Source organism: Corvus cornix, chromosome 3, assembly GCF_000738735.6.
Source record: "Corvus cornix cornix isolate S_Up_H32 chromosome 3, ASM73873v5, whole genome shotgun sequence".
Classification (NCBI taxonomy): domain Eukaryota; kingdom Metazoa; phylum Chordata; class Aves; order Passeriformes; family Corvidae; genus Corvus; species Corvus cornix.
Window position 1 is genome coordinate 54,770,149 of NC_047056.1, and position 15,090 is coordinate 54,785,238.

At 40.8% G+C, this 15,090-nt stretch overlaps 1 protein-coding gene across 1 annotated transcript in view; it reads right to left on the reverse strand.

The window, feature by feature from the left end:
- Nucleotides 1–10,810: 10,810 nt before the first annotated feature.
- The window catches only part of SCAF8 (SR-related CTD associated factor 8), a 153,882-nt gene continuing 149,602 nt past the window's right edge, over nucleotides 10,811–15,090 (reverse strand). Inside the window, exon 21 of the mRNA XM_039568858.1 lies at nucleotides 10,811–10,885. The gene's annotated coding sequence lies outside the window, so the exon portion shown is untranslated. The remainder of the gene's footprint in view (nucleotides 10,886–15,090) is intronic.

The window sequence follows — 15,090 nt, forward strand, 5'->3', positions numbered from 1 at the left end:
AGCAATATTGTTGGAACTTTCACAGAATTACTTTGTTCAGTTATTTAAAAAGAAGACATAGACAATTTGAAGAAATAAAAAAGGAAGGACAAACCTCTTTGGAAAAAGAGAACAAAAGTAAAATGAAGAATATTCTTTCTGTATATAAAAGGCTTGTATAAAGAGATTTTGCATCAGCTCTTGGTCAGCCTCATCAAGAAGACATAAGAAATCAATCAGCTTGATTTTCAGCGAGGAAGCTTTTGTAAAGATGTCAAGGAAAGCTTTCTAAGTATAAGGACAGCTAAGGCCAAGCTACTTGAGGAAGGTTAAGCATACAGACAAATTAGCAAAAAACAGCAATGTGGGAGGAAAATGACCTTATTATCCCTTACAATGGTGCTAAAAGCCTCCAGTAACTGACTGTGCCAAAATGAAACAAAAAATGATTGTTGCAAGTGTCAGCAGGTTGGATTAATTTTTACCTGAAATAGGCAAAAGCAATATTTTCCATATAAATAATGCACAGTTTAAAACTAATGGCTTTGAAACTTTTTAATATTGTATTGCTTTAGAATAGCCTTCTCAGATTTAGACTACATTTTGGGAAAATTCACAGTATAAATTTTCCATGCACTCCTTGCAGAAGTGTTTGGAATGAACATTCACTAGCTGACAGTACAGTTGTGCATTTATATATGAACTGATCTTCACGACAAAGATAGTTTTCTTAGGACATTTTGTTACTTCTTGCCAAAAACTAAGCTACCACTTCACAGTGTAACACTCACTCTTTTCTTTCTACAGTCTAGACAGAAGCAGTGACTCTCTAACTAAGCTTTCCAAATCCTGACAGTTATAAAACCTCGGTATTAAAATTTCACAACATTTTAACTAATGAAATGGTTCTGACCAATACTGTTAAAAACCCCGTTTGTTGCAGGAGGCAACATTCAGCAATACAATCAGATTGGCATCTCTGTCCCAGGAGAGCAAATCTTCCTCAAAGTTGCCAAGGTCAGGGGGAGAAAGAAAAAAAATTAAAAAGCAGTGAATGAGTGCTGACCCAGATCCCTTTGATGGTGGTAAAATCCCCACAGTGTTCAGTGATGCCAAGACTTTGTCTAGGGAAATTATTACAGTTTTCTGCTATGGTAACTAGTTAAAAAAATCAGGCTGTTTACTGCAGAATGCCACCTGCTACTGCTTGGCAAAGTACGTCCAAACAATCACATAGGGCATATTACCACAACAAATGGGAGTTTTCATTTACAAACCCAGAAGCGCTGTGCTGAAGTGGTATCCTTATCCCCAGTCAAAGGCAGGGGGAAAGACAAGGAGAAGAGAGATGGGTACATGGACAAGAGAGCTTCTCCAGGCAGAATGATGGCCAAGGTGTGGATGGGGCTCAACTCCCCCAAGCACTATTGCTGCATCTTCTCCTATAGGGTGCATAATTAATTCAGCAGGAAAGGATTTCATGTGGTGCATTGTCTGTCAAAACACATGCAGAAAAGCAGAAGCTGGTAAAGTACCATATACTGCTTATTTCAGCACATTCTGTGAGGTTCACATAGTGAACTTGGAAGGGCACGCAGTGGGCCAGGCTCACTGGTCCAGTTAGGAGAACCAGCCTCCAGTACTGACCAACGGCAGCAGAAGCAAAACAGGGTTTGGGGGGAACTGCAGAAATACAGCAGTCATGAAGTGGTCTATCAAGGACTGAAGTCTTTTGGTTTTTCAACAAAAAGATGGGAACTAATGTTTCTTTAGATGTCGGGGTCCCTCCCCTACCATGTAGCCCTGGCAGAGGGGCCCTGAGGGCACAGACACGGGGTTTCCCTGTCCCTGCTCAGCCTCGTTCCCATGGGTTGGTTTGTGTTCCCTGCGCGGGCAGAAGGACCCTTGGTCCCGTGACTGGAACAGTTCCTCAGCAGAGCTCCGGCCATGCGGCTGGAGAAATAAACATCTCTCTGAAACAGCTATCAAGAATCGGTCCATAGACATTTCTTTTCCACAGCCTCCTTGTTTGATACATCGTGTTACAATATCCCCACTGTAGCATTTAGGAGGAAAAAAAATTTGGTCACACAATCTGTGTTATTCAGGAAATCAAACGAGATGATCACAGGGATCCCTTCTGGCCTCAAAATATATTGATTTTTAAAATATTGTCATTCTCTCTGTTTTTCCCCATGAAATCCAAGGAACTTAGGAAACCCACCCTTCATCTCCTGCATTTTACAATACATCTTTCTTTACTGATTCTACAGAAGACTTGGAAATCAAATATCTTTTCATTTCCAGCTTCTGGGAATAATCAAAACTTGTTCAACACTATGGCTTTTATTCCAACACACATAAATAGCTTCTTGACTTGCACAAAACCTGAAACCACTTTAATCAATCAGCTATATATAGTCTGGATAAATACTGAGTCTGAGATACTGGGTAAAAAGCCAATCCTGTGCTATTTGCTAATACTTTGATCTAATTTCACATTATTTTAAGAAGAAATGAAAAATATTCTGGTGAGGACAAAGGCAACAGTAAAAAAATTACAGCATGTAAAAGCTAGAGAATACGTACATTAGCTAAAAATTCAACTTGTTCCAAAAGCATTTCAAAAGACAGAAATACATATAGAGTTATCAGAAAATAAGACAAAAATGTCCATAAATTTGTTATTTTGTTACTCCCAGAGGAATTCACTCTTGTTTTTCCAGAAACCTACCACTATATAAAGTATATTTAATAGCGTTAGTAGACAGCACTACAGTCTCATTGTGTGTATAATGCACTGCTCCATTTTCTATGGAAGCATTATGGCACAGGTGATTTATGCCTGTGCCACAGAAAGGGCTATTCTGTAGAAATATCACAGGAAATGACACATGGGAAATAAACCAACACAGACATCTTACAATCATTTCCTAAGCTCTAGCACAGCAATCTGCTGAGCTCCTGAAACAACCCAGATGCTGCTGACGCAAGGAATGAACAAGCACCAAAAAGGCCTCCCTCTTCCCAGGCTTCTGGGTCCCAAGAGGAGAAAAGGATGAACGAGGCAACAAGGTATGGAATAGTTGGTTATTTGTGACCTGGAAATATGCTTTATTGGGTACTAGCTGCTCAGTCCTGTCATGGTTCATCTACAGTGGGTATGGACAGATGGGGGGGACCTGCCACAGCTGTGAAAACAAGAAAACTGAAGATTAGTATGTGGTGAAGGCTCCAGCAACAGCTGGGGAAAAGAAAGTCGTGTAGAAGCCAAGTGGCAATAAGCCTCCTGCCAAAGCTTTCTCCTCTTCCTCCCTTATGATAGGGGGCTTATAAGAAAAATGAAAATAGACTTTTTTGCAGGTCCTGCAGTGACAGGACAAGGAGTAATAGTTTTAACCTAAAGAACAGCAGATTCAGACTAGATATAGAGAAGACATTTCCTATGATGAGGGTGGCGAAACACTGGATTGCCAGAGAGGTGGTAGATGCCCCATCCCTGGCAACATTCAAGGCCAGGCTTGGATGGAGTTCTGAGCAACTTGATCTAGTTGAAGATGTCCCTGCTCATTGCAGGGGGGTGGACTTTTAAGGGTGATCTTCAAAGACCTCTTCCAACCCAAACATTTCCATCATTCTGTGATTCTATGAACTAACCCTAGCACAATTCACATAACAAACATCCTGTTAGCATGTGTTATTCTGCTAAGGCTCAAAAGCATCTGTTCCCTTCCCACAAGCTCCAACTGTGTCAGGTAATGGATAGAGCAAAAATTCAGTTCCTGTCCTCAAGAGCACTTATTATTCATGTTACAGCAAGATATCAACAGATGCAAAGAAATAATTGTGTTTCAGTCAGGTTTGCCAACGTGCAACAGAAGACCACATCCTGGAAACCAGATGAACTCAATAACATTTTAACATGAATTTTATTAAGCAATGCTAGGACATATCTCATGAGGGTTTAACTGAATGCACACTATAGAAAACTGCTTTTCATCCAAGTAAAATTTACCAGTTAAAAACAGCCAGAAAATGAAGAAATAGCTCAGTATACTATTTCATTATTATTTAATATTCTACAATTCCTACCCACCCTTAATAATACAGCCTTTTAATGGAAAATAATACAGACGAAAGTCACATATGCAGATCTCTATATAGTATATTAAAAAATATATCTGATATTGGTGTCACACACTAAGAATCTATGAGGCATCCCTAGGCTATTATTTTCTATGGAAAGTAGAGCAGAACTATTCTATACTAATTTGAATACACAGGAGTCTACACAAGCAGATTACACTGACTTCAAATGTAATTATTTCTTGTAATTCTTTTTTTTATCCACTAGAGGAATTAGGAGGGCTGGTTCAAGACTGCAATCAGGAGAACATCTATATCATTCCACAACACTTTTCTTTTTTTTCAGACAGATGTTTTCCTCTAAAGTTTTCATGTCCAATTTTACCATTAAGTACAGTGAAGTCACACAGCTGGTGAAATACCTAAAGCATGTCAGCTAAGCAGAAAATAAATAATACTTGTTTTATTACTTATGTATAACTTAAAAGTCAAGATAGTGTTAAGTTTTCTCTTAAGTTAGTCTGCCAGTAAAAACGCCCTTTCCTGTAGACCAAAAAAAAAAGGAAGTTTTCAGAAAAATCAGTACAAAATTTGCTGTAATTACATGAAACTTCCCACTGCAAAAATAAATATGATTTTCTTAAGGTAACTGAAGAAAGATACCTAATACTTACACTCTTGCCTTCAAATCAAGTTATTGTAAAATACAAAGATGCTGTATTAATGCTCAAACCACCTCAAAACCTGTAAGTGAAATCTTGGTCCCATTAAAGCTGATGTCAAACTTCCTGCTAACATCAATAGCAACAGAATTTCATCTATTGTGCCAACTCAGAAAGCAGAAAAGGCTTCGAGACGGAAAACTAAAGCAATAAGTAAGATTGCTTTAATTACTACTTCTGATGTCTTCGACCATGCAATTTCTGGCCCTCCCCCTGCTATGCCAACAAGCTGAGGGTTCGGTGCTTGGGTAGTTGATTTATCACTCCCTGTGACAAAGTTTTGGACATTGCCCTTCCCACTGTTTCATGGCCAGCAAAACACAACACAGCAGCTCTTGCACCAGTTGCATTTTAATAGTGCAGGAAAAGATCATTAAAACTCAGCTTCGCAGCAACTCAGTCAAGAGTACTGCACTTCCTAAAACTGGGGTGGGTTTGGTGGTTTTTTGTTTGGTTGGTTGTTTTTTTTGGTTATTTTTTAAAGGTTTGAGGTAAGTTCCTCAGTGATCAGTGTGCAAGGGATCTTGCAGGAACGTGGGTGGCACCATTTGGCTCTGGTCCCAAGCCAAAGGGTGTTTTGCAACTATATTGTCACCTCTTCAGATATGCTGCGGAGACTTCAAAGGAACAGCATTTCTGGAAATCACATGGCTCGGTAAGTCCAACAGGAGAAATATACCTAAAGGCCAAATATCTTTCATAAGACACTGGACTCCAGTGGCAGCTGTTATTTATACACAAACTACCCACTCTGGGCAACCTAAACAGCAGCTGTATCCGTGTATGAAGAGCAGAGCTTTCACGTGAGGCCTCAATGAATAAGCTGAGGCAACACTTAACTGGCCCAGCCACCTGAAAACCAACTTCTGCAGGAAGTTATTTCTGTAGAAATATCTACCAGATTAGCGTCACTACAGGGAATTGTAGTGAACTCCAGTACTAGTGAATTATATGCATTAGGTTTTCCTTTTTTAAAAAGAAAAAAGTACTTTATATTAATTTTATAAAAACTTCATATTTGGCACACCTGTTCTGATCAATTCCATTACTAATTATTTTTTCAATGCCAAGAACAGGCAGACAGAACAGTGATTAAAATTTTGGTTCACACAAATGTATGCAACATTAGCACTGGACTAAGCACCAAGTTTGGTTGCAACAGCAAATACAAAGAGGCAACATTTTCTTAAATGTTATCCTTTAGAGCAATGAAATCCCCCACAATCTGCTTTTTGATATTGTCCACAGCGCTCTTATAAGACATCTAAACTGCGCAAGGCATGAGCATGCAAAGAAGAAATACTGACTCAGTTTTGAAGTGAGGATTCTCATTACCCACTACCCATGATTTTCTTTTCTGGATCTCCAGTTTCTGAGACTATTTTGATATCCTATTAAATATTATCCTGTACTACACAGTCAATGATTTTAAAATGTCATTCTTCAATATGAACATATAACATGGTTTTCAAGAGCCTACTCTATATGCAAATTCAGCTGAGGATTGTAGGCAATATTTGATGTACATAATTTCAAGAAAAAAAAGAGACCTCTCTGATATATCAGGGTAGAAGACATACACCAGTAGATCACACTGCAAGATTTACAGGACACCGGAATAGTGGAGCACAAATGACAGTCCATTCTCAATCAGGGATGTACATCTCTGAGTAAAGAGCAGCAGCTGTGAGAACATTGAGCAAGGATATCCACAGACTGCTGATGACAGTGCTAAGGCTCAGATGGGAGAACAAGCACCTATCCAGACTAACAGTGACCTCAGTTAAATGCCTCTCAGAGAAATATGAACACAAATACTCCTTCTGCTCCTGTGCTTAAACACGGAGCACCACTCCTTCTGCTGAAGGCCTGGCCATACAGACCAGGAAAACCCTGGGGTAATGCTTACAGCATATCAGCTGCACTCCCGACACATACCTTGCCCCTGCCACCTCTTGTGATAGCAGGGGAGGATGGGCTCTCCAGAATGATGGATGAGCTACATCCCACTGGCTGCAGAGTGATAGCAGACACACTGCTAATTATCCCAGTGGGGTCACGGGTCAGCACCCTGTGTGCTCCCCTGGGAAGCAGTGTTCCCCCTTCCCATGGTACCATGGTCCACAGACCACGGTCCCAACAGCTCCACAGGGAAATGGTGACATTTTGATCCTTTCATCCCAGCAGTCTGTCAGAAGTGCCAGCTTAAAGAGGTGTCAAACTGGATACACGTAACAGAGACAGCTGCCCTGTGGATGGAGGGTAGCATCCTTAAACTTTGTCATGCACACCTAACATTTAGTGTCATCTTTAATAAGGCTGGGGATCCTTGCTGATGGTGTAGACCAGCTGTGGATGTGCCTGTACATGTGTAGGCCATGGTGCATGAGGTTGTGACAGAGAACACCAAAGAAATGGGGAAAGCAACATACAACTAGGAAATAAGGGTAGGCAGTAACTACAGATAGCTGGCTTTGGATACAGTAATATTATCTTACCTTGAAGCCTTAAGGGCCTTATAGATTTCTTACAGGATAATACTGCAAAAAATGCATACATCAGATTGATTTTCTTAGGAAATCAGTTTCTTAGGAAATTACTGAGTTTATCCACTGTTGTCTGTCAATAAGAAATTGTTTCCTGGATACAGAGCTTAACAGCAGGCCACAAGACTTCCATCAGTACACCAATGTTTTCTTCTGCTTCCTCAGCCTGTTTTGAACATTTCCTCTTGTACACTACACCTGAACAGGCACAGGGGGCTTGCCCAAATAGCCACAGAGTTTCTTTCTGCAATGTCCCTGCTTCATTTTTGTATGAAGGCTGAATGCACACTGTCGGTACCAACATTATATGTTACTGAAAGAGTTTTTAAGATTACTCCATTCCATAGTTTTCATCAAGATACTGGTGGGTCGTCTTCTTCTCACATTTGATTTGCTTCCTGATCATTCCATCACAAACTTGGTGGGGTTTTTTTCCTGCTCAGTCTACAAACTTGTTTGGCATTTTCTCCTGCAATCAACCACATGAGTAACACTTTCACTTGCAAAGGAGATAAATAACCAGGTCTTGCTTTTAATTACATTAACCAGGGAACAATTTGTTGCAAAAGTCTACAGATGGAGTGCTGCCCCCTCTCCAGGCATTCTCTAGGCTGGTAAATCAGTGCAGGGCCTTGTAGGGTATCAATGCCTTCCTCATGAGATTAGCTTTTAATCCAGCACTATTTCCCAAACATACTTTGCTGGAATACTTCAGGAAGCCCAAGCAATTACTAACACTAACACAACCTGCACAACTCTGCCTGTATGGGTGGCTGCTGTAACAAAATTCAGCTACAAAAATGCAGGAACAATCAAACTTGTTACTGCGATTCACAGAGTAATTTCAGGTCGAAAAGCTGAACAGATGGCATTTGTGAGCTTTATTCAATATCTTGGGCCTTTTAATTAGATTCCTGTTCTTGTCAGTCTGCTGGTTTACAGCAGGAGACCCCAGATTTCAAAGTAACCTTAGGAATCCCATTGCTCTGTCTGATAGAAACCACTATGCCAGGAAACTGCTGCAGGCACAGCTCCTGCTGCTTCCACCACAGGAACTCATCAGCAGGTAATTAAAAGAACCGAATTAAAGGGATAGTCCAAAAATGCAGCTACGCCTTAGCCAAAATGCAAATTAGAGCTTTAATGCACCACACTGCTTTATAATTTTAGGATGCTCTTGGTATGTTTATCATTAGGAATCTGTATGCCATAATTTTCTCCTACATGCCTTCACGTGGTTCTCAAATTTACCTTCTGCCCCTGACAAACTCACCCTGGATTTTCACTGCTTTTTGGAAAGCTGCATGTGGGCACAATGAAACAAAATGAAACAAAACATACCTACTGCTAAAAAGCTTAAGAACTTGAAAGGGAATAAACAGCACATTCCCTCCCAAAGCACTGAAACGTGGCAAAAAGCACCAGCAGGCTCCAATGGTTGTGGGACCAAATGCCCCAACAGACAGTAGCATCATTAAATTTTAGAATCAGGTTCAATACTTCCTTTTACCAAAACAGATCAAACAAAACCAATCAAACAAACAAAAAACACCCAAAAAAACCCACAAGCCCCCAGCAGATTGACTAATACAGCCAATTAGGACTTTTATGAGTGCTGCAGTGCATAAAATCTCAGTGACACTTTTAACCTATGGCAATAAAGAATGGCACAACACACTGGAATATAGTAAATCTAATTGTATCAACCAACAGCACAAGTTCACAGCTGTCCTTTTACCAAAATCAGTTAGAAGTTGACTATTTTTGAGTTGTTTGTTTGTATTACTTTACCTTTTTGAGGAGGGAAACTCCAGAAGTTGGAAGACCTTCTAGACCTGTTATAATCTTGTTCAGCAGAACACTGACCACACCTCCAAATCCATTTTCATTTTATAACATATCCTGAATGTATAAGCTAGTATTAAAACTAGCCTGTTTTACAGAAGAAGTGACCAAATACTCTGCTAGCCAAATAACGGCAAATGCAGGGTTCGTGCATATGTTTGTGCATCAGTGCCCTAAATCCCTTGCATGTGGCAAAACTCTAAGTTGTTACAAAATGTAGCACTGCTCCATTATGCACTGTTTAAAGAGATGAGTGGGTTACTACGTAAACTGAATACACACATACTAATTTTCAAGTGTTTGAATACTATGTAACAATCAGCTCTAATAGTCACCTGCCTGGTATGTGTCCATCAGGGAAAAAAACCCTGTAACTCTGCAACAGATTCTCCTTGTTTATTCAGCACAATTTTGCCCTGACATATTTTGTCAGGAAAGAAAAGCAATTCTGTCCTAGCATGGAATGAGACCGAATCCCTCTGAAACTGCATCCCTTGCCAGTGGATCTGATTGCATTGGACAGACTCCTGGGGAATGAGAATGAACAGGATGCATTGAGGTCTAACCATTTTCCTTCCCTGTGATGCACAAACTGCCCATAGCCCTAAACTTCCTAAAAGGTGGCTTTGTCAGGGTTGTGCAGTGGATTCCTGCTACAAAGTCCAAACAAGTCTGGATTTTGTGATAACTAGCAGCGTATATGGCGTAGTAGATAGCACAGTATTAACAACGTGAAGTTTCTTCTATTAATAACAACAAACAATGCTGAAGCAATTAAAAATAATGAAAAGCTGAATAAATGCTCTCATCACCTGTTTACAAAACATCATGATTGAGTCTTTTAAAATCTCTAAAACAACCCCTTTATTTCAGATGACAAAACTAAACAGGATGGAGGAAACTTGCCCTATCATAAGGTAAATTGCATCAGGTCTTTCAAACCCTCAACCAAAGCACCTCCCTCTCTCTCTCATGTGCCATTCACAACATTTCTAACTACAGCAGACAGACTCCTGATGATCTCTGGAATTAAACTGCAACACCACTCTGTCCTTTAGGTGAGACATCAGGAGCAGGGCTCTCTTTGCTGATAATTTTCTGTCTAATTCTGGAACAATGCGCTCTACACCAGAAACTGCTCATCCATTCCCTCTCCTTTGATAAATTTACCACATCATAACACTCTTGTGAGCTAAGCAGAAAAAAGCCCAAACCCCTCCCCTTCCCTGCTAAGTATAGAAAACTGCATCTCTGCTGTTTACAGATTTGGAGGCTTGTCTGGACTGAAGCTTCGTCAATACAACCTATTTTGAAGTCATGGGCATTAAAATTTGGATTAATGCCTTGAAAGAAACAGTTCACATAGCCTACATTTCCCTCTGTGCTGATGTTCTCTATTGGTTGATTCTAAAGCCTCAAAAACACCCAACCAATACAAAACATTAAGACTCAGGGACCAAAACAAATTTTAACCTGGTTCTATCTGGCTCTTGGCCTATAATGTTTCATAATGCAATTTACCCACTCAGAAATAAACAAACCAACAAAATATAAACAAACAAACCTTGCATGATTTATTTGCTCTCTAAATGTCTTCTTTCCCTCTGCATCATGAGTGAAAGCACAGAGAGGGGGTGAGGTGTCCTTTTGGCTTCAAGAGCTGAAAAACTTCTTGCTGGAAGTTCCTATTTTTGTAGCGCTGGCAATCTGAAAAAAAAAAATTGTTTTGTTAACACTTGTATCCCTAGATACAGAAAACAGAAATAAGGTTTGTTCTGAACCACTGCCAACTACATCATTAACCTCTCCTATGAGCAAGGCAACAGCTCTCATGCAAAAAAAGCAACTAGAAACATCTCCAATCAATTCATACCTCACTTACGCATTCTGCACTGACTGCTCACAGCTAAAAACTTCTTTCTACATACAAATGGAAAATAATAGAAACCAGTAAAACAACACATTACAACCATGTGCTTCAAGAAGAGCTGTTGCTAAGCTGTCCAGGTTTCCATCTAGGAAGCACTCAACCAGGAAAACAGGCTTGAAACAGGCAAGCACCATCACAGTCCTTTTCTACAGTGGTGGCACTAACCCCGAACTGTGCCTGTACCACAACAGGATTGCTTGTTTCCATGTGTTCATATTTAAAGCTGCTATCAAATCCCAGCCAGGACTTCTGCAAAATATCTGCACATCAGTTACAAAGATCGCCCATGGAAGATCTTGCACCAACCAAGCCAGGCTCTGAAAAGCCAGACACTTTTGGGGAGACCAATATGGAGCAACCAGCTGCTCTTGTGCCCATGTTGCCTGAAAATGCTAAGACCGACACCATCCTCAGTGTATGTGCCCTGAACAAGTAGAGTGGCTAACTGAGCTCCCAAAAGCTGGCAAGGAGAACTTCATGCTCTACAAAGTCTGTCATTTTCATTCTGCAAAGTGTCAGACTGTATTATAATGTTTTCTCTGATGTTCAAATTGGCACAGCTGATTTTAAACAGCTTCTTCACGGCACACAGCACCTTGTCACAAAAATATCTTGATTTCTACAACAGTTAAGCTGACATACAACAGAATTAAAACTAACACAAGAATCTTATGATACTCATGCTTCCAAAGGCAGTGGAGTTAGAGCAAAGTCCTAAACTGACTTCACTGAAAATAAAGTCTGTTCCATTAAATAAAATGCAAACAAAATAGCAAATAATACAAGCTGCATAACTACCATACAAAATGGACAAATTAACAGCGGGCCAGCAAAGTAAAAAGCACTATCAGGCTGCAAGTTATGCCCAAGAGGAAACGTGACTAATAAAATGTAACTAAGAGAATGTAACTACTAATTCTTAGTTGTTACACAAAAAACTACTTGTTAAATTCCAAATACAATACACAGACCTACTTTGCTGGTGGGGAAAGGTGTGTATGTATCTACCCAGAACATTTAGAGCACAGACCACAAAAGCCTTACTAACCATGGCTGTAAGAGACACAAAGCCAAGCGCTGCAGGACAAGGCTTCAAGTGCCATGATTATGGCATCCAGATAACACCGTCGTGACCATGCGTCACAGATACCATCTTTCCCAAAGTTCATAGCACTGCTACCATGCCCAACCTTTATTTTTTGTCATACTTCCTTTTCCTACACAATGGCACAGCATGGATCCACTTCTCAAAGCCACACAGGGCTTCCTTCACCATGGGCCCAGTTCCTGAGCACCAGCAACTAAAACTCAAAAGACTAGGGCAATAGCTTGCTCTCGTCTGCAAAATCCCTGAACTGAAAAGCATCCTTCTTCTTCCCATGTTCCAGCTCACTGAAGAGTGCAGCTCGAACATTTTCCTTCCCAGCTGGAACCACATTTCCAGCTCTTCACAGACATGGCTTCTTTACTAATGGTTTGATAGACATGAAATGACACCTAGTACACAGCTAAATGCAACACCTGTGTCAGGATGTACGTGTCATTTCAACAATGCAGAGTTAAACTCTGCCCTCATGGGCAAACCTGACCCTCCTGGATTTTTGCTGGCCCATAACTACAGGGGAATGCAGCTGGCTGTTAGCTGATACAGCCAGGGTGACCTCACAGTACTCAATCATCACAGATTTGTAAATGTACAGCTAAAACATTTCTATCTGCACTGGAACAGGCAGAAACAAGAACACAACATTTATAGCAGGCAGATGGTATACTACTTTTGATACAAAAGAACCAGTTTATGGCAAAGTATTACAAGAGCTCCCTACCAGGCAGGTCTTACTTGAATACTCATTAAGGATGATACCCTGCTCTGTTTGAAGAAAACTTCCTGGCCAGGGTAGAGGGCCAAGTTTTTTGAAGTGCTTCCAGCACTCCCAGTTAGCGACCTCTTAGGGAGGTCACAATGCTCCCCCTCAAGCAGCCCATCAAACATTGAAGGAAGTTTGCCATAGTGAATACAAACTTCCCAGCAATGCTCTGCCAGATCTGCAATATCTATCTCCCCAGATCTTCACAGTTTTGAATAACAAGGCTTAACATAAGAAAAATCTATAAGGTAGAATATTGTTCCATACATACAGATCTTTACACATTTAAGTATCTTTTTCTAGAAGTCTAGGAGGAAACAGGCATCTTATACCAGTGATCTTACAACATGCCTCTCTTTTTCCTTTCCCCCAAATGTTTTTAATAACAACAATTCCCACTAAACTTCTACCAAGGGCAAAGCACTTCCTAAGGAATCAATTTGAAAAAAACCCAATCTTTCATGTGTCCAAAAAAAAAAAAAAAAAAAAAAAGTAGTACTTAAAAGAGAAAGTTACAGTCACATAAACCTCACACATCCCAGACTGGGATTTTTGCTTCCTGCAAACTAACAAGGACAAAAGTCCCGTGCACTAAACATGGCATGTGCAACACCTAGACTCTGTCATTTATTTAAGGACAGGTAGGCATAGCTGTGAAAATCTTAACAGCATAAATTAGGCAGTATGTGCTATGGTAACAACTTTGGTTTGTCATTCATCTTGTACTCACATTTTCATTTTCCCGCTGAACAGGGGGGTACACAAAAATAAACACCAGCAAATGGCTAGCAGGCATGGCGCTGAAGCAAAGTCCTTAGTACAAAGCTACCATGGGCCCTTCCAGCTCTACTGTAAACAAAGAGTGAATTACATTATACACACAATAGCAACACTTAAGTCACAGATGTAGCTCCTCAGCTGTGATCTGGGAAGGGCTGTACAAACTCAGGGCAGGTGCCGTCTGCACAAGCAGGGAGCAAACACTGACTGATGAGTTTTTTGGGATTTTTTGCTGGGTTGCCAGACATCATCATTATAAACTATAGCCCCTGGTTAAAGCCAGCGTCCAATGACGAGGTGCTGCGCAATTCCAGAAGACAACTCTACAGACACCTCCATTCCCTTGAGCTGTAGTACACCATCTGTGTGGAAAAGGAGGTATGAGCTGCTACCAAACCTCAACAGGTCTTTCAAGACAGGAGCAGAGAAGTGACGCTTATTATTCATGTGGTTCCCCTGAGGGTTAGCCACTGGTAGCTAAACCAAGTACAGCACAGTGCCCTCCTATAAAATGCACTGCAAATAGGTCTATAGGATATACATCCAGACCTTGCCTTGTCAATCATGAGAGAGGTTTTAACTTCTTCTGTGACATCTGTGTTCAACCAGTGAATAGCTCGTGGCAGCTGTTGCAGCTGTCTGTAGCAGTCCATCAGTTTGCTGGACATGGTTTCCTTGGGTTGCCATCCCTCCCCTTTCCCCTACAGAAATTTGGGGATAGTCTGCAGATCAGATGTAATACCATGGAAAGCTGCTCCTGCTTACAGATAACAAACAAACAAAAAATCCCACCACTTTTTCAGCCCTGTTGAACAACTCTAAATGCACCACATGTCATACTGGACACAACAGAGTATATTCACACATTCAGCATATAACCAACTCCTGGGAGCCCAGGCTGCCCAGTGGCACACTGAGCTTCAGCTCTGCTCATGGGCAGCAAATCCTCTGGTCCTTGGGAAGGAACCACTGACTGAGCACCTCCATTCAGCCTGTCCACAAAGGCAGGGCCGTGCCACAGCATGCAGCTCTGCCCAGAAGGCAGAAACTGCCTGCACAAGGAAAGCTGGACCTCACTTCCCTGTGGTGGGTGTTTGTTTCAGGAAATTTCCCATTCCCAAGCCAAGTTTCAGGATCTACCCTGCTCTGTCAGATGCAGAACAGAGCCAAGCAGATATGTATGTCTGGGATGACCCAAAGCATTTCTTTCCCCACCTTTCTTGCTATTTTCAAAACATATTTCTGAAAGCGCTTGAATTTTTTTTCTTATTTTTGTTGATGATTTACATTTCAGAGGCAACACATGAACAAAAGTTCTGACCTTTTGCCTAACC